The sequence below is a fragment of the Acinonyx jubatus genome, chromosome E4 (genome assembly GCF_027475565.1).
Source record: "Acinonyx jubatus isolate Ajub_Pintada_27869175 chromosome E4, VMU_Ajub_asm_v1.0, whole genome shotgun sequence".
In the NCBI taxonomy this organism is placed as follows: domain Eukaryota; kingdom Metazoa; phylum Chordata; class Mammalia; order Carnivora; family Felidae; genus Acinonyx; species Acinonyx jubatus.
Genome location: NC_069395.1, coordinates 21,436,914 through 21,455,659, shown reverse-complemented (window position 1 = coordinate 21,455,659; position 18,746 = coordinate 21,436,914). Strand labels below are relative to the sequence as shown.

At 36.5% G+C, this 18,746-nt stretch overlaps 1 long non-coding RNA gene across 2 annotated transcripts in view; it reads right to left on the bottom strand.

Moving 5' to 3' along the window:
• Window positions 1-18,746, bottom strand: part of LOC128313079 (uncharacterized) — a 549,707-nt gene that overhangs the window by 508,270 nt on the left and 22,691 nt on the right. For both annotated transcript variants that reach the window (XR_008293246.1, XR_008293245.1), the window contains exon 3: window positions 8,503-8,698. This is a non-coding gene — a long non-coding RNA (uncharacterized LOC128313079). The remainder of the gene's footprint in view (window positions 1-8,502; window positions 8,699-18,746) is intronic.

The following is an 18,746-nucleotide window of genomic DNA, read 5'->3' as shown; positions in this document are numbered from 1 at the left end:
GTTCAATCAATATAATGTATACCTTGAACTAATATAACACTGTGTGTTAACTATACTAGAATTGAAATGAAATATAAACAAAAAATGCAACCTGAATATGCTCTTGCTATGTGGTTTTATTATTTACTGTGTAGTATAAATGTAGGACTACTTCTTTTGTTTGGTAGCTTTTCTTCAGTTAATCTTTTCAGCCTCAATTATTTTTTAAAAACTACATGGTTAATACAAGTTTACTATTAAATTTCCATTTGTTAAGACTAGTTATCAGGAGTAATATACATAAAATATCAGCATTTACTGTCCCCCACAAGGGCTATAATAATACCAACCTTAGAAAACTCAGAAGACAAATGTGAAGAACCAGTGTCAACTTCAAAAGTTAATAACTATTTCAATAAAGCTGTGACCAGAGGTTATAACTTGACACATTCAGCTACACAAGATGAGTTTAGATATCACTCTGAGAAGCATGATTTTTCATTTAGGTCAAATGCTATTCTTTTAATATAAATTTTCCTTATTTTCAATTCCAAGTTTTCTTGTGCAAAAATAACACTGAAACAGTAGCTACTCATGTTTTAGTTCCACTAGAAGAATAATGTAAACCACTGAATGATGCCAGTCTTACATCAAGATCATTAGATGGTTTTTAAAAATCGGTAAACAGCGGGAAGGAAAGAAAAGACTAAGAACCAGAGATTTTTAGGATGATGAAACTATCCTGCAAGAGACAGCAATGGTGAATACATGTCGCTATGTAGAGGTCAAAACCCAAAGAATCATACAACCCAAAAAGTGAACCTTAATGTAAACCATATGCTACAGTTCATGACAGTTATCAATACTGTTATATCAGTTGGTACAAATATACCACCCTAATACAAAATATTAAAAATCATGGGGCACCTGGGTGGCTCAGTCGGTTAAGTGTCCAACTTCAGCTCAGGTCATGATCTCACCGTCCATGAGTTCAGCCCCGTGTCGGGCTCTGTGCTGACAGCTCAGAGCCTGGAGCCCGTTTTGGATTCTGTGTCTCCCTCTCCACCCCCACCCCCCACCCCCGCCACCACCCCGCTCACACTCTATCTCTGAAAAACAAACCTTAAAAAAAAATTTACAAATTAAAAAATTGACTCTACTCATGGCTCAAGTTCTTTATCCAATTCAAACAATGTAAGAAAATCTTTTAGTGATTCATTCCATAAAAGATAAAACATTTGAAATTATGAATGCTATTGAAATTCACTTAAAAGTTGGTGAATACATGCGCAAGTATTTTTTGCCATGATAATGTGAAAACAAATTTTAGTGGAAACACGTTATAATAAACATTACTAAATTGAGAAACTTATGAACAGAAATATACCTGAAACTAGCTGTAATGTATAGATCATTTATAACTAGTCTACCAACCAGGATAAAATCTATAGATGTGAAAATTTAAACTACTTTACTATATTTAAAGTTCAGTTAGAACAAGGCTAACTACGGGCTACAGGCCAAAACTGTACTTTCATCTAATTTTGTAAATAAAAGTTTACCGGAGTGTAGTTGATTGAATTGTGTGCCCCCTCCCCAAAATAACATATGTTCAAGTCTTAATCCAAAAGCACCTATGAATGTGGACTTATTTAGAAAGGAGATCTTTGCAGATCAAGTCAAAAATAAGGTCACAATGGACTAGGGTGAGCCCTAAACAAATAACTGGTATCTTTCTAAGAAGGAAATTTGAACACAGTCCCAGAGATACCAAGGTAGACACACAGGGAGAACACCATATGATAGAGATTGGAATAGTTATGCTACCACAAGTCAAGGAATGCCAAATATTGCCAACCACCAGAAGCTAGGAGACAGAACAGATTCTCCCTCAGAAACTACAGAAGGAACCAACATTGCCAGCATCTTGATTTAGGACATACAGCCTCCAAGAATGTGAGGGAACAAATTTGTTGGTTTAAGCTAGTCAGTCTGTGGTACCTTGTTAGAGCAGTCCTAGGAAACTAATACATGCAACCACACCTGTTTGGTTAATGTGGTCTGTGGCTGCTGTCCTGCTATGGTGACAAAGCTAAATAATTGCAACAGAGACCATATGGCCCACTGGGTCTAAGACACTGTATCTGGCTCTTTACAGAAAAAGTTGGCTGACTCTGAAGGTAGACATACTGAAACTCAAAATGTTTTTAGTATCACCTATGTTAAATACAAAAATATAGTTCAGGGCAGTACATGCTTTCTCTCTTTTGCTGACCATCATCAACCAGATTTTAGTAATGATTATACCACTAGAGAACTAATTTGTACATTAAATGATATATCCAACAGTGACTTTTTTCCCAGTCATCTAAATTTTCAGTTAGATTTTCTTTAAATCAGTTGCAAATATTTAATCAAAGTACTAGTAAATGGAGCATCAAGAAATTTCAGCTTTTGAAGCTTTTAGTTAATTTTCATTATCAAAAACAAATCTTACAGTAAGAATTTAGATTGGCCCTATGAAATTAAGGAAGGGCTGAAAAAAATAAGAGCTCAAATAGAGAGCAAGGTTTAACTTAGAAATTTAGAAATTGTGCTTCAAATTATCTCACACTATAGGAGGAATCTTTCAATGAACGTACTAATTTTAATTTTCAAATTCTGATATCTACACCTACAGAAAGCTATTATATTTTAAATTCTACAGTATTTAAATTTGGAACAACTTTTTAATCATATAGAGCTAAATTTTTAAAAGAACTATATACCTTGTGAAAATATTTATAAGGAAAAAATATATATAAATATGTAAATATTTTGAAGGCAAAAAGACCTTACTAGTAAAAATATTTGGGCTAAAGTAATCACATATTACTATAAAAATCTAATTGAGAATATCTTCAGTTAGCAGTATTTATTCTCAGGTTACCCAACACCTATGGAGAGAAGCCACCCAACTCAAAGTAAGATCTATAGAAGGGACAACTGAAGGTATCAACGATCTATAAAATCTATTATCTTTAAAATGCAACTCAATTTTATGACAAAACTAAAAATACGACAATTTAGGGGAAATTGTTTAAATAGACAAATGGTATAATTTCTAAAAGAGATTCAGCTAAGAAACTGATTAAATATATACCAAGACTATCCTGATTAGTTCTAGTATTTTTTTAAATATTTTTGAGAGACAGAGTACAAGTGAGAGAAAGGGAGAAAAATGGAGGGGGAGACACAGAATCCAAAGCAAGCTCCAGGCTCTAAGCTGTCAGCACAGACCCCGACACTCTGAGATCATGACCTGAGCCAAACTCGGATCCTTAACCAACTGAGCCACCCAAGCACCCTCATTAGTTCTAATATTTAGATTATAAACATGAAGGCTCTTTACTGTTTTAATGTACACATACATTTGTAGGCATAATCTTATTTTTGATAAGTTTTTTGGTAGAGTGATATTATAGGTCCACCATTTTTACAATTTTTAATAAAAAAGTTAAGATGTTTCTATTACAAGAGACAGTGCACTCTATTTCCTTACCTGTAAAATGAAGTTAAACTAGATGGCTCCTCAGCTTCCTTCCAGGTCTCCCAAATTTTTTTTTTTTTTGATGCTAACCTAACCCTCTTCATTTGATAGATGACAAAACTAAAACCAGGGAAGGTGGGGAAAGCCAAATAACATGGAGAACAGAAAGACTAAAGCCCAAGGCAGCTGGACCCTCAGACTTGGACTATTTTTGCTATACCAGGCTGTATATACAAAACCTCTAAAGGAGCCTTCCGTCCAAAGACATCTATAATTATAATCAAACTGGACTTGATTCCAAGAACTTTGAGTATTTCCATCTGATAAGTCCCAGCACTGTCACAGAAAGTCATTTTTCATGTTTCAGCTAATCTGAATATTTTAAAGAATAAATTAAATAAACATTGTTTATCTTACCAAGCTTCAAAATCTATCATGCTTTACTTCTTGGATACTCCGTATTTTAAGGGAAATGTCTGAACAACATACTCAGCTAAATTATCTGACAGAGAGGTCAATGCATACTGTCTAGGATACTAAACACATAATTAGAGACCCATTTATCTTAACAAGCACAGCCTTAGTGGATCCTACAGATGAACTAATTTAAATCATTTCTAACGTAAGAAATCATTATCATGCTTATGTCGTCTTTCTGTTCAGTCTAACCTAGCATCTCAAGAAATGAACAATGAGTGAGTTTAATCAAGGAACACTTATTAAACTCTAGGTTGAAACCTTTTCCTGGGAAAATATTTAAATAGAAACACACCATCATTATGGAAGAATTATTTTAAGTCTGCCACACTGATACAATAAAATTCAGTACAGCTGAGTAAACGTGAATTTAAAAAAATATATAGGAATTCACAAAGAACTAAGAGAAAAGGCACAATAAAATTTAAAGAGAAAGTGTCCATGTATCTATTTAGAAGCTATATTTTTTTGCACTATTTGTTACACCTACATTCTGGTTATCTTTTGTTGTGAAATGAATTATTACAGAAATTAGTGACTTAATCTTTTATCTCATTGTCCTGCGGGTGCAGAATTCAGGTAAAGCTCAGATCAGCAGTTGGTTCCATGGGAAACCAACAAAAGTTATTCAACAGAATTCAGCAGGGTGATGGGGCTGATCAAGACAGTCTAAGATGGCTTCACTCTCATGTCTGACACCTTGACACAGATAATTAGACTTGGTTCAGTTTGGACCATTAACCTGAGTACTTCCGTGTCCTCTCCAGTACTGAAGGTCTCAGGGGCCTTCAACAGAAGGACTTTTATGCTGTGGCTGGGGCTTCCAGAGACAGCGGTCCAGGAGGCACAAGCCAAACTGGCAATGTTTCTTATGACCCAGGCTCAAAAGTCCCGGTCTGTCACTTCTATCATATTCTGGTCAAGGAAGTCACTAAGGCCAGCCCAGATTCCAGGGTAGAAGAAGTGGACTCTTCAGAGTAAAAACAAAGAACTTATAGCCATCTTTAATTTCCTCCATCTACCTTATTCCTCTAAAGGATTTGTGAGATCTTACACAGACAAAAATTAAGTGGTATAAATATGTTTAAAGACATTAAAAATCAGATACTTAGAAAATATATCCTGGCTCCTGCCTACTTTTCTGACTTCTCTTATTTAGGTCACTGATTAGGACTTCCCATATAATGATGCACACAAATGGTGACAAGAGACATTCTTGTCTCATGCTTGGTTTCAGAGAAAACGTATTTGACATTGCTCTTCCAGCTAATCATGTCTATTAAATTTCTTCATTCAGTTATAATTAACATACAGTATTACACTGCATACCTGAAACTAAGATGATTCCACAGTTCTATACATTACTCCCTGTTTCTCACAAGAAGTGTACTCTTAATCCCCTTCACCTGTTTCACCCTTTCCCCCATCCACCTCATCTCTGCCAACCACCAGTTTGTTCTATTTCAGAGTGGTTTTTGTTCTTTGTTCATTTGTTCTTTGGTTCTTCTATTCCACGGAAGTGAAATTGTATATTTGTCTTTCTCTGACTTATTTCACTTAGCATTTATACCCTCTAGATACATCCATGTTGTAGCAAATGGCAAGATTTCATCCTTTTAATGGCTGAGTAATATTCCGTTGTATATATACCACACCTTCATCTACTCATCTGATGGACACTGGCATTTCTTCCCTATACTGGCCATTATAAATAAAAAATCTTGGCAATAAACATAGGAACGCATGTATATTTTTCAATAAGTGTTTCTTTAGGTAAATACCCCATAGTGAAATTACCATATCATAGTGAAGTTACTGGATGATATAGGAATTCTAACTTGAGCAACTTCCATACTGTTTTACACAGTAGCTGCCCCAGCTTGCCTTCCCACCAGCAATGTATAAGAATTCCTTTTTCTCCACATCCTTGCCAATACCTATTACTTCCTGTGGTTTTGATTTTAGCCATTATGACAGATGTGAGGTGATCTCATTCTGATTTTTGTTTGCATCTTCCTGATGATTAGTAATGTTGAACATCTTTTCGTGTGTTTGGTCCACTATAGAATTTTTGTAGTCTTATTAGATTAAGGTAGTTCATTTTTTTGTAATTAAATCCAAGTTGTTAACATACAGTGTAATAATGATTTCAGGAATAGAATTTAGTGATTAATCACTTATACATAACACCCAGTATTCATCACAACAAGTGCCCTCCTTAATGGCTATCACCCATTTAGCCCCACACCTAACACCCTACCAGCAACCCTTAATTTGTTATCTGTATTTAAGAGTCTCTTATGGTTTGTCTCCCTCTCTGTATTTATCTTATTTTTGCTTCCCTTTCCCTATGTTCATTTGTTTGTTTTTTTTAATTCCATGTAGGAGTGAAATCATGATATTGGTCTTCCTCTGACTTATTTTGCTTAGGATAATATCCTCCAGTTCCATCCACATTGTTGCAAATGGCTAGATTTCATTCTTTTTGATCACCAAGTAATATTCCATTGTGTGTATATACACCACACCTTCTTTATCCAATCATCCGTCGATGGACATTTGGGGCTCTTTCCATACTTCGGCTATTGTCAATAGTGCTGCTATCAACACTGGGGTGCGTGTGTCCCTTAGAATCAGCATTCTTGTATCCTTTGGATAAATACCTAGTAGTGCAATTGGTAATTCCTGGGTCATAGGGTAAGTTAGCTCACTTCTTAGTTTAACTTTTTACTCTGACAACTTTTAACTATGACAAATGCTATTCCTGTATCCATTGGAATTATATGATTTTTGTCATTTATTCTATAAATATGATGCATTACACAGACTTCATTTTCTAATACCAAGTGAATATTGAATTCCTAAAATAAACCCAACTTGGTCACGATCTATTTATCTATCCTGTTAAAATAGCATTTTGATTCAAGTTCTAATATTTCATTTAGGTATCTTGCATCTGTGTTTGAGGGGCTAGCCTGCAGTTTTTTCTATTTTCTAGATTCTTTGTCAGATTTTGCTAAGAGTTTATTTGGCCCGGGGGGGTGGGGGGGGGAGATGAAGGAAGACAGAGTTGGGTTCACTGCTCTTCCTTCTCCTGTTCCTTCCTTCCCCTTCCCTTCCCATTGTAAACAATCAAGTGCCAAAGTCATAAGGTGAAGCTGAGCAAGGAAAACATCCAAGGCAGCTCAAAAAAAAAAAAAAAAAAAAAAAAAAGCCAGAGTCCCAGCAACATGAAAAGGGTATCCACATAGTGCCATGTGCAGCACAATGTGTCAGACTGAGACAACTGAGGTGATCTGAGGAGGAGGATTTATTCCGTTTCAGCCTCTCTTTTCTATTGGACAGGCACTGAAGACTATAAAGACTTTAAAGACTGGTTTAGTGGCATCCCACACACACAGGAAAGTATACCTATTTTCTTCCTGACTTTTTACTTCTATGTATAGTCTAGTTTCCATTAGAATTTCTCCAGTTTATGAATTGTTTAGAAATGTGGTTTAGTTTCCATATATGTGCCAACTTGAATTAGGACATAAACTAAGCTGCTATACCATAACCTAAATATAAATAAGCTAAAAAAAAAAAAAAAAAAAGTTGATTCTCCTTTCAGAGGTAGGTGGGTAAGCCAGCCTGTAGGGACTGCTCTGCTGGAGGAGTCTGTCCATTGTGCTATGCCAGCCCCTAGGGTGCTGCCATCTTTTTCAAAGGAAAACTGCTTCACTAACCTCCATCTACATTCCAGCCCATGGACAGAGAAGAATTTTCTTAAACCCATTTCCTTTCTAAATCAGGTCCCCACAAAGTTGCACCAAGCACCTCAACCTGAAAGCAACCTCCAGACCCAGTTGCAAGGCAGGCAGAACCACCATGTTCCTGGCTCAGTTGAGTTCCATTCACAGACTAAGAAGGGGGACTGGATACGGGGGAAATAATTAGCATTCTCTGCCATGGAAGTTTTTAGTTATCTTTATGTTAGCCATTTTAAATTAATTACATCGTGGTCAGAGACTGCGGTCTCTGTAGTCTCAATCATTTGAAATATATTGATGGCACAAGGCCTCCTAAAAGGTCATTTTATGTGTTTCCTGTGTGTTTGAGTATATGTATTCAATTGTTTTGTGCAGTGTTCCATATACATCTACCAGATCAATATTGTTAATTGCATTGTTCCAATATTTTATATCCTGATAGACCATCTACTTAACAATTACTGAAATGGTTTTATTAGAGTCTCCCACTATCATAGTCAAAATCATTTTCTTTGTGCTGTCAATTTTTGCTTTTCATATCTTAAAGCTATTAACTGTAGATACATTTAGAGTTAGATCTTCTATGAATTTTAATCCTTCATCAATATGAAATATGTTCCTGTATCTCTAATGATATTTTAAAGGCTGTATTGTTATATTTGAGTAGCTACAGCAGCTTTAATTACTATCTTTCTCCATTCCTTTTACTTCAAACCTTTGTGTACCCCAACGTTTCAGCTTTGTCAACAAGAGCTCTACTGGAGTTACTTTCAAATCTAGCCCAACGTCAGGCCCGCCTGGGTGGTTCAGTCGGCTAAGTGTCTTGACTTCAGCTCAGGTCATGATCTCACAAGTTTGTAAGTTCGAGCCCCGCACTGGATTCTGTGCTGACAGATCAGAGCCCGGAGCCTGCTTCGGATTCTGTGTCTCCCTCTCTCTGCTCTTCCCCTACTCATGCTCTTTCCTTCAAAAATAAACAAACATTAAAAAAAATGTTAAATCTAGTCCAACTTTTCTCCTTCAAATAAGGAATTATACATATGGTTATTACTAAAAATGGATTTCTAACATCATGCTTTTTATTCGATGTTCTTTTGTTGTTTTTTTTTTTTTTTTTTGCATTTCCTGTCATCTTTTAGCTTGAGTTCTGCCTTTCAATTCATTTTTCTATTAATTTTTATTATGTTTCTGTTCTCTCAGAGTTGCCCTAAAATAATTCAGTAACCACAGGTAACTTTTACGAATTTAGACTCATTTTTTATCCATTTTCTTACATGGTATGCCAACCTTTAAATGTTTTAACTTTTAGCTCTGGTCTACCTCTTTACCCAATAGGTTATTTCTGTCCATATTCTAATTCTAGTTTTTAATACTCACAAAATCAAGCATGTTTACCTTATACAGTCAGTGTTTGTTTATATTTACCATTTAGTTACAGATTTCTTTCCTAGGCATTCCTTTTTGTGTTCCTGATGCTTGCTTCTGCAGTAATTATGTTTCTTTCTGAAGTACAAGTGTTAGATATGCTAAAAATTGGTACAGACATCCAATTTTATTTCTTTAAAATATTTTGCCCTTGCTCCTGGAAAGTGGTTTGCTTACCGATTTATCTTTTTTTCCTCTTCCCTTTGAATCTATTTTTGTACTCTGCAATAGCAAAGCCAAGCCAAGCCAAGCCCCTTATTTCTCCCTGTGGCTGCTCTGTAGTTTTTCTGCACAATGTCTAGTTTTACATATCTACTTCCTTACCCATTTGTGAGTCTCAGAAAAGGTATCTTTTAGCAATTCTAGAAAAATGTCATTAGTTTGTCTAATATTTAGTGCTCCTGTTCTCATTTGTTCCTTCTGCATTTGTTAACACACTAACTTCTCTTTTGTAGAAGTTAGGTTTCCCATCGCTTTGTCTCTCTGCTGGCAATTCTATTTGTGATTAAATCTTTCAATTATGTCTAAACTTCTGTTTAAACTATCCAGTAAAATTTTCATTTCCATTATTGAAGTTTCTCTATAAACTCTACATGGCTATCTTTCCATCTGGTCATTTTTTGATAGCTTCTTATTCTTTGATCTTAAATCTATTTTGTTTCTTTAAACGTTAGACATTCACAGTTTATACTGCATGTATATGAATTCTATTATCTGCAAACTTTGTGGTTGTCATTCATAGTTTGTTGTTGGGGCTAATTGGTGACAGTTTGTATCTCCTTTATACTTCCATAATTGACTACAAGTTCATCTTATTTGGAAAATCATCACTGAATATTCCTGAGGTTTGGGTTTGAAGTGCATTCCTCAAGAAATGTTTTGTTTTTCCTATACACATCAGAGCATAACCAGTTCACTTCAAGAAAATTTTCCATGAGTATTCCCACATTTCTGCAGGGTCTGGGCTTTCTGATGCAACGCTGGTACACTTTATTGAAGGATAACAGAATAGCAAACATGTCTTGCAAGCTACAGATACTGTATTGTTCCAGAAACATCTAGAGATTTATCTCTTCCAGAGCCATTTAAGAGTAAAGGTCCCCCTATCCCTCTAACCCCTCCCTCTCTCCCTACCTAGAAAAGAATGGGCCGATGTGCCAGCCATCCTACATAAGCTTCTAGTCTCCTGATTGAGGTTCTCCAGTGTTGCAGGGCAGTATCAGGCTATTATCATGTCCCTCTGTGGAAATCATGGCTTAGGAAACCAGTGCTAAGATGCTTTGTGAGTGATCTTTTTTCTGATCCAGGGTCTTTATGTTTCCTTTCAGAGTATCTATATAAAAAAAAAATCTGTGGCAGAATAATATATCAACTTCCAGGTAGTATAGAAACTAAGATGCTTCATTTCTAACTTATTACAGCCCAGCCCCACTTTAAGCTAAGCTTCCAGGTTCAGACTTTTTTGAGCAACAGAGTAAACTTTGACCCCATACTCTTGCAAGGGCTGGCTTTTAGTTAGGAATCTGCAGAAGTGACTTTTTTTTCATTCAGAACCAAAGCTGAGAGAAAAAAAAAAGTAATCCCTTTACTATTTCCCTCTGTGGGTCAGATATTTTTCATTCCTAGTTAACTGATGTCACCTTTTGTGGATTCCACTTGTATCTTGATGTACTCCTGTCTTGTATGAACCTCCAATTTTCTTCTTGTCATACATGTAATTTATGAACAATCTAGAATCAGCAGCTACCCCTGAAGCAGTATCTGCATTATCGCCAGCTTCCTCTCCCCTCTGGCTTTTTTCCTCCTCACAATTTATGGACTTTAAGAATTTGCCTTACATTTCTACCAATGTCGTATAAATAAAAACTTCATTCTACATTTTGCCTTTTGTCATTTTATAATGTCAGTTTTTAATGCTTTTAATCGTAGGTTTTACACTTATTATTAGCATTATCAGTGTCTTTCGGTTTGAAAATGCCCAGCACGCTTTCCCTATTTACTATTAAACTACCAATGGGGGTGGGGGAGTGGATTGTAAATAGCATAGTTTTGAGCTCTTACAACCATAGCTCACAGGAAAATTTGATCCATTCACATGTATTGTCACATGTGAAATGTTTTATGCTTCCATTTTAGGTTTATTTTTAGTATAATTTCATTTTTTCCTTCCCTTCATTTTTTTTTTCTGGTTTGATCAGACTGCTGATCATTCTAGCCTTTTCCTTTTCAGTAGAAATCTTGACTTTATTTTGGTGACTATTTACCCCCCACTGCATCCATCAAATACATAGAAGTCCATAATTACTTGAAACAAAACATCAACTCTTTCCTCCATTATGCAGTGTATACACTGTGCCCACACAAGGTCCATTTTTCCCATCCTCCCTTCCCTACTTTAATAAAATGACTCCTTTCTTTCCTCATTTTCTCCTACGTGCTTTGAAATTCTTTATTTCCTGCCCTCACTGCCACACACTAGGTTTTTGCAGAGGTAGTTTGTGCTTAGTAAAATTTCCACTAGAATGCCTCTTTAATCTCAGTAATTTTTTAAGCAATTATGGTTTTCGTCATCCATTTACATTTAACTTACAAACAAAACTACATGCATGTGCACACACATAAGCAGACACCTAACATGCACTGCTGACTTTCATCATCTTTTTCTTCAACTTGAGGTCTATGGATACATTTGATTCAACTCTTATTTGCCTCAGACAATACATGGGTGATTATGGTGGTAGCCATTAATGCTTTTTCAAAAATATTCAGATTTTCTTCCTCCCAGACACATCATAGAATTACTCTTCCCTGTTCCCTCAGAAGTGACTCATGGCCACATGACTGGCTTTGACCAATAAGATGTAACAGGAAGTAATAGGTTTCTTTCAGGATCACTCCTTTCCTATTACTACAGTGATCATGAAAGCATGCATTAAAACAGATCCTCCATTAGCCTGAGTCCCTAGGCAGAGACTAATACTAACCCATGCAAGATGTATAGCAAGAATATGAAATAAGCTTTTGTGTTAAGCCTGGGAGATCTGGAGATTGGTAGCACAGTTTAGACAAGACAGTCCTGATTGACACAAACACTCTAACACCTTCCACAGTTCCCCGTAGCTTTCTTTTTCCTTAACAGGTGAAGGATTCCTTGGCTGAGTCTAAACTTGTTGATAAAGCCCCCTACTTTGTCATTTGTAAACCTTATTCTATGCTTTTCTAACTTCCGGTATTACATATGAGAAGTTATATCTCAGTCTGGTTCTAAGATATCTGTTCTGTCTGTGAAAGTTTTAGTCCCTTATTTAATTATTTCCTCTTTTATTTTTATCCCCTAGAACTGCTAATCCAGGTTACAACTCCTCATGGAAAAGCTCACTTTATTTTTCCTCTGGGCTTTGATGTGTTTCCTGAAATTTACCTTCCAGTTTATTAGAGGTGTAACTAAATGATAGATGGAAAAATTATGGCTTTAGATCCAAAAAGTGTTTGCCCCCACTGTATTTGAATCTGAAGTGTTTAATTCAAGTTTTAATCATGTCCTTCAACAACTATGAACACCAACCATGTGACTGTTCCACTTATGTCTCTGGCTTCTTAGTCTCCCTTAGATAATTTTTTCTCCAGCGGCTCACTGACAAGTTTGTTTTGTTTTGTTTTTTTAGGTATCCTAGAAAACAGAAAACCTGCAAGCAGAAGGGGGTGAAAGAATCCCCCGTTGGACCTGAGGTATAAAAGCAGGCTCAGTCCTCTGCGAAGAATCTTTCATGCTCTTTGGTCTCCTACACTCCAGTCTCAAGAGGCAAGAAAGACAGCCCATCCCATAATCCTTCCTGACCTCTTAAGATCAGGAAAACCATGAAATTCCAAGCTCCCCACATGCAATAGCTTTACAACTCCAAGAATAAGTTTGGTCCATTGGAAAGAATTCTGCACAAGTACTCTGAGAGTCCAAGTCATAACTAAACCCAGCTACCCACAGGTTACAGCAACCATCAAGATCAAGATAGGTATGAAGTTTATAGTTGGAAGATAAGGGCATCAGAACCAAATGGTCCTTTTCCCAGCATGTTCTCTTTCCTCCTGGTCATTCAAGTCTCAGATCAGAAGTCATTGCCTTTAAAGAAGCGCTCCCTAACTATTCCTTTCTAAAAGCAGCTACCCACAATTCTCAAATACTTTATGATTACCCTGATTTATCTCCTTCAGAGTACTTAATACTCAATTTTTCTAATTTCCTTGTCAATAGGTCTGTTTCCTACTAGGATTTATATACCATGAAACAGTGAACTTGTCTGCCTCAATGTCTCAAACTATATAGTGCTTTAAAAATATTTAGTGATGGGGTGCCTGGGTAGCTCAGTTGGTTAAGAGTCCGACTTCAGCTCAGGTAATGATCTCACAGTTTGGGAGTTAGAGTCCTGCAACAGGCTCTGTGCTGATAGCTCAGCAGAGTTTTGGGTTTTTTTTAACTAGAATCTTATACTCTTTCCCTTAGAGTATAAGCTTAGATATTTCAAGAATTCTCATGTTAACACCTCTATCTCAAATGCCCAATTTAGATTCAATCATATGTTTAGTCAGAGTCGTCGTTCACAATGCTTTCCTCTCTTCCTCTATCTTGAAAGTTCTTCTGAATCATCATTTGATTAAATTACAACCGCATGTATTTTCTTTAGGATTCGTGGTACTTCTAAATCCCTGTATGTGCAAAAAAGTCACATTCATTTACCCTTTAGATCCGTGCTACCTTAGGAGTATGTAAGATTCTTGAATTCCAGGCCTCTCCTTTCAACAGTCTGTAGGTGTTTTTTTCCCCCACATTGTAGATAAGAAAGCAAAGCCCAATGCTAGAACAACTGTATTTCCTCTGTAAGTCATAGGTTTTTCTCTTTAAAAAAATAACCTGTCTCTCTTTAGCCTAGAAATTCAGGAATTTCACTTAAAACTGACTCTTGTTAAATATGAAAGCATGGTTATGAAAAGTAAATATACTGTTACACTGCACTAATTTTAAGGGGTCAGCATCTAAGGGCATCAAACAGTGCCCTATGGAAAAACAAACCCTGGGTAAGCCAAAAGACTAGGTAAGGCAAGTTTGGTTAAGGTGCTCTCTTTCTCAGTTACTCGGATTCACTGAGATAGTGAGGGTGAGAATCAGCACTATCTTCAGAAAGTTACCATTAGCTGAAATTCACCAAGTAGTAATGCAGGTCAGAAGGAACAATTCAACTGTAATTCATCTTACATCTGAACTGTAGTTCAGAATTAGCTGCACCAGCTCCAGAAAAATATATTTGGTTCAGTGCACAAAACTAGCTCAGAAATAAATAAAATTTAAACGGTAGTAAGGAGGGAATACAAAAAATAGTAAAATCATTACACAAATTATCTGAAGCCTTTTCCTGACTATTGCCTTCAGTTGTGATTGCCTCAAAACCTGAACAACATGACAACTGAAACTTTTTTTTAACCAGCAGTAAAAAACTAGGAGTATTGTGTTCAGCATTGTGAAATACTAGGAATAGAGCTACTTGAGAAATAAACCTAAAAACAAAGTATAAATAGAAAATACAGACAACTAATTTCTTCCATTAAGGGTTCTCACTCAGTGACCTTAAATCCTAACTTATGCCTTTGAAAACCAAAATTTTTATGTAATTGTTTATACTCAACGCAGAACAAGATTAAAAGTCATTAATCACAGTGTTTTAAAGAGGTATACATAGGTGCTACAGCAATGATTTTTTCTTCAAAATACTTCAATATACAGTAAGTTGAAAATGTAGTGACTATCCCCCACGATTATGAAGCATAAGCTAGAACCTCGAATTTACTCCAAATTTCACTGATATATACACATGTTAACATGTCTTCTAATCACCTAAATTCCCAGAGAAATTCCCTTAGAGTTCACCAAGATCATCTGAGTATATTCATTTCTATTGTCTCCATGTTCCTAATTTAGGTCACTAAACTCTGTGCAATCTAATACCACCGCACATCTGGCTTTTGCCATTTGTATTAAAAAATGGGAACATTTGCACTCTAAGTATTAATAGGTTTCATCTTCCATTTCTCAAGTATTTTAGTGGCCTGTCTTGACATTCTTATAATGCATTTAAAAAAAAAACATTATCTGTGACTCAACCACAGTGACCTTATTAAAAACCATTACCAAACTGATACTATTATGGGAAAAAAAGAAAAACAAACGTTTGAAACCTAACTCTCAGTAGTGTTATGCTTGGCTTTAAGAGAAGTTAAATATGAAAAGAAACCAAGTTCTCCTTACTAATGGAGATAATTCAAGGTGGGATTAGAAAAACAATCTACCTGATTTATTTGCTGCCCCTCATCCCCATCCCTGCCTCACATCTCCTTAGATGATTTCCAAGGTTTCTTCCCCCCCCCCCCCCGCCCCCCGACAGATTTAGACGTAGAAGAGTCCTATATAAATTAGCAGAGAACACACACAATGAAAAAGAAAAGCTGCGAGGTAAAACAGCAGGTGCAATTCAGGTCCCTACTGCAGACTCTTTTGCATTTAAAAGATAAAAAAGAAACCAGAAGCTTTTCAAAACTACCCTCCAAATAACCATGATACATGTGAATAAACAGGGTCAGTCTCAATAATCATTTACTCAAGTGCAATGTGGCTGCCAAATTCTTCCATCCCAGGAAATATTTTGCGAGTAGCAGATAATGAATTGTTGAGAAAAACAGTCTCTAACGAGCCCATGATATAAGTCATTAGTTTTTAGGTTCTCACTCTTCCTAGATAGAGGCTCACTGAGAAATTCTGACTTTATAAATTCCAGGCTCCAGAGGGCCAGGGAGGAAGATCTCAAATGAATCGTGGGTATCCTGCCTTAAGGGCAAGTGGGGGGTGGGGGTGGGAATGATTTTTTAAAGTAATTATAAAAGTCTCCCTAAATTTCTATTTCTGGCATTCTGACAGACTACATACCCTGAAAAACCCACCTAATTGCAACAGCTAAAAGGCTGGATAAAATATTTAAAACACATTTTGCAAAAAGCATTGCTGAGTGGGCAGAAAGGGGTACAAATCCTCAGTTACCAAAAATAAAATGTAACTAGGAAGTGAGTATCAAAGCCACTTTCTACCATAAAGGTTCTGCTAAGCTCTGGACCCTACAACTTCCTGCTGATGGCTGCACAGGACACCACAAGGGAAATCCAAGCCTGGGGCTCACCCAGAGTGAGGAACTTTAAAGACTATCTGGAAAAGTTGAATACCAAAAGGTCACTCATCCCTCATTGCAAGGTCACAAAAATTAATGACAAGAGGTATAACTCGTTTTCTATTACTGCTGTAACAAGATACCAACACACTTAGTTGCTTATGAGACAAGTTGATTATTTTAAAAGTGTGGAGGTCTCAAATGTAAAGTCAAGGTGTTGCCACGGCTGAGTTCCTTCTGAAGGTTTCAAGGGAGAAGAACAAGCTTCCTTATCTTTTCCAACTTCTAGACACTTACCATATTTCTTGGCTTCTGGTCCCTTTCTCACATCACCCCAGTCTCTTATTTCTAGCACCATTCTAGCTTTCTAGCTCTGATTCCTCCTGTGTCTCTCGTATAGATAGCTTTGTGTTTACATTGGATCCATCTTAATAATCTAGGATAATCTTTTCATCTCAATATCCTTTTTAAATTTTTTGTTAATGGTTATTCATTTTTGAGACAGAGCACAAGCAGGGGAGGGGCAGAGAGAGAGGGAGACACAGAATCCAAAACAGGCTCCAGGCTCTGAACTGTCAGCACAGAGCCCAACGCGGGGCTCGAACCCATAAACTGGGAGATGATGAGCTGAGCCAAAGTAAGACACTTAACCGACTGGGCTACTCAGGCGCCCCTCATCTCAATATCCTTAACAGGTTTACATCTGCTAATCCCCTTCTGCCACATAAGGTATCATTCATAGGTCCCAGGGATGAGGACAAGGACATTTTGGAGTATACGTTATTATCCAGTCTACTGCAAGGCATTCAAAATAAAATCTGCAGTTTCATCGAGGAAAAGCCTCCTTTGAGTTTTATTGGTGTTCACAATCGCCTGCAACTTGCATTCACTGTATCTGTGTAGCCCAAAATACGGGAGCTTAGTTGAAAGTGGTCCTAAGTATGTAGCAGCTACAGCTGACTGGCGGTAGCAAATGCACATCCTCTCTGGAGCACTGGACATCACCTCATGGCTCTAACCATTACTCTAGCAAACATCTGAGAAAAACAAGCAGCTTACAGACCAAAGTCAAAAAATGAAGTGGGGTACCTGGGTGGCTCAGTTAAACGTCCAACTCTGGCTCAGGTCATGATCTCACGGTTTGTGAGCTCAAGCCCCGCAACCAGCTCTGTGCTGACAGCCTGCTTCACATTCTGGGTCTCCCTCTCGCTCTCTGCCCCTCCCCTGCTCACACTCCATCGCTCTCTTTCAAAAACAAACATTAAAAGAAATGAAACACCAGAAATCAAAGTCTACAAGACACAATTTTCAGCAACATCAGTTCAGAAAAAAAATCTGATTATAAGATCATACGTAATATGTTATGTACAAAAGAATCCTGTAGATATGAAAAAGGATTAAGAGGCCATAAAGTATATCCAAGCAAATTTTTAAAGAACAAAAATAGGAACTCTAGATGTAATTTAGAACTCAGTGGATGTATCAAAAAGATTAAACATGATGAAGAGAAAACAGTAAACTAGAAAAACAAAATCTGAAGAGATTATACAAAAAGTAACTCAAAGATAATACAAAAGTGATTAAGAGGCAGATGAATAATTTCACTTAACCGGAGTTTAAGAAAGTAAATACAATGGAAAAGAGTCAATATATGAAGATGTTGCCTCAGTTTTCTAAGACTCTTAATACAAATGCTCATATTAACAATAAGTGCCAGAAGAGTTAAAAAGATCAGTTTCTAGATACACAACAGTAAAACTGAAGAGCACTACAGAAAAAAGATCTTAAAAGTGCTTGGCACGAAAAAAAAAAAAAAATCTTCCAAGTAAAGAAGGAATAGGATTCCAGACCGAACATTTAAAGTGTAAGAAAAAGTAAGCTGATGAAGTCGGAAATATGGGAGGCTAGAGAAACTACTACTGGCTATATAGATATTACTATTGCTAGTGTTTTAATCTGGGGGCAGTGGGTCAAGATACAAGTACAATATTGTGGGAAATAAGTGTCATGTTGGTAGAGGGTGATCTGAGAGTCCTGGATTCAAAAATGGTAACTTAGACTAAATATGCATGCTAAGATAATTAAGAAAGCCCCTTTAAGATAGACACAAAATCGAAGTTCCTTAAAGTTCACAGCAAGAACACGGAATGAGATTAAGGAGACTAATTCAACTGGGCAAAAATAAAGAAAAAGCAGAGAGGAGAAAGATACAGAAACCACATAAGGTGGTATAAAATGAAATCCTATTTAACCACAATGAATATAAATGGATTTAGCACTCTAGTTGAAGGACAAAGATTATCATTGCATTAAAAATGGAATCCAGCTATAAATGATAATGCAACTATTTAATAATAATTGGTGTGGTATAGGCACTGACTA